The sequence below is a fragment of the Nicotiana sylvestris genome, chromosome 1 (assembly GCF_000393655.2).
Source record: "Nicotiana sylvestris chromosome 1, ASM39365v2, whole genome shotgun sequence".
NCBI lineage: Eukaryota > Viridiplantae > Streptophyta > Magnoliopsida > Solanales > Solanaceae > Nicotiana > Nicotiana sylvestris.
The window spans coordinates 31311061-31313491 of NC_091057.1; positions in this window are offsets into that span (position 1 = coordinate 31311061).

The following is a 2431-nucleotide window of genomic DNA, read 5'->3' on the forward strand; positions in this document are numbered from 1 at the left end:
GGGACAGGGCTCCGTCATACCAATCAATACATGTCTAGATTATACTTACCAAATAGGCAACTCCGGAATAAGTAGAGTACACCAACACCTTCCGCTGAGTTGATAGCCTACTTAGAGGACTGTCTATCGGGACTTGCGGGCATGAAATGCAGCATCCCCAAGCAAAAGGGACATTAGTACAAATAAAGTACCGAGTATATAAGGAATGAAAAGTATTATATAATAGACATGAAAGACACATAGTGTGAATGACTCATCCTGTAAATCTGAAAAACTCTGTGAATCATGAAACATTTATAATGTCATACATATGTGTATAAATATCATACCATGCATAGGTATATGCGTACATAAACTTCATCAAGTCTCTGAGGGCATCCCATCATATCATCTCGACTTCTATGGGTGAAATCATCAACGTATACCAACTGATCAGGTAGTGGTGCATATATAACGTCATAATCTTTACCCTTACCTCATATATATATATATATATATATATATATATATGTGTGTGTGTGTGTGTGTGTGTGTGTGTGTATATAATAGTCATGGGTCAATGTACATGTATAAATGAATGCAATGCATAAGGAAGTAGTTGATAAGATCTCTTGGAATGTCATAAGATCTATATATCCTCGATTAATATCATGAAATAAACTTTATCAACTTCTGTATTATCTGATACCCATGAACAAACAATATAATAACGATACACATGGGGAATCAAGAACATAGGCACCCCTAGTACTTCTAAGAATAGAGTCATTTATGAAAGTTGTGTGTTTGCTCGTTTCATTTGTATCGTATGGATCATGCCAAAAGGAAAGAAGGGATGGCCTTAACATACCTTAACTCTGTTGAGTTCTTAATATATTCCAAGCAATTATTCAAGCAACTCAACTCAATATACCATAGCATAAGAAGATTCAAAATCAGTGTTGAGTAAAGACCAAGTCCTCAACTTAAACTAGTAGCTCATTTATGTAAATTTGGGCAGCATCTCCTTTGTAACAAGGGCCTTCTCCAATACCATATACCAACAAAAACACCCAGAGAAATCCAACAACATATAAGAACACAATAATAACAACATGTATGCATCATTTGCCAAGCTTATCACCTTCACAATATACCACAAAACAACCCACACGACAACTATAGTAGTGTCAAACAACCTGAAAATGTAACGACGAACGAACAGCCCACCATTCCATCATTATGTGGTTTCTCCAAACCTTTTCTCCTTCAAAACTCCATAAAACATTAGCACAAGAGGCCACATGAGTGGACTACAAAACAGTCCACTACAAGTGGAATAAATCGAACTCACGGCTTCCGATCACCGTCCCGTGAGTTCCAGCTATTAGAAAATGAATTTATCGACCTTTCTTAAGATTTAAAAAAGCTTAAATACAGAGAGTAGGTATTTTCTTAACCATGAAGTACCTTTCAAAATTCAAACTACAAAGAAAAAGAGAGGCGATATAATGATACTTATGTCGTAGAGATCGTTCTAATGTTATCGCTTCTTGATTTTCGAACCCGGCATGTTGATCTTGCTTGAAATTTCTTGGAAAAGCGTTATAGAGCTTGAGAGTTTTTTTATGTAAGTGTTATCTGTATATTGACGAGATATATAAGGGAAAAGATCACTTATAAGCCTACCGCCTCAATTCTCCAAGCAGGTGGGTAAGTTGCCTGCTTGGCAGCTTGAGCAGTGCAACTTCGGATACTTGTATCTCTCTATTCCAACATTATATTGACAAACAGTTTACAGTGTTAGAAACTAGACATATGGGGATTTAATTCCATATAAATATATCCCTGTAACTCTCAATAGATTTGGAGAAAACGCCCTCACAACCTAGCCTATAAACCTGCCAGTTTCTCCGAAGTGCAACGATGTGACTTGGCAACTACTTTAAAAATTCATATTTCTCTACCTTGATGTCATATGAAGAAATGGTTTGGACATTTAGAAACTAATTTCCAAGTGCTTAATTTTGATATGAGATATGTCCCAAAATGACATCATAAAGCTTACGAATTTGATTTCTCAAAATGGCTCGTTACAAGGCAAATCTTAACTCGATTTTTCCCTAAGTTAAATCCGATTTTTCCCAAACTTTATATTTTATATGAAAACATCAAATATAGTAATATTATTACTTTAAAATTATTTAAATCATGATTAAAAAGTCTCATATTCAATATACGCGTTACACCCCATATTATCGTACGTGAGAGTACGTCGTAAGTCAATTGATGTAAGCTCAGAAATTAGATCATCTTTGAAAGTATATAAAGTAAGTTAATCATATTAATATGGAGGTTAAAAATATTTAAGATCATGAATACCAAGTACCAAGAGGCTTTGAAGGCTTAGAAGCTAAAGAATTGAAGAAAATAAGTTTCGTCGAAAGTCAAC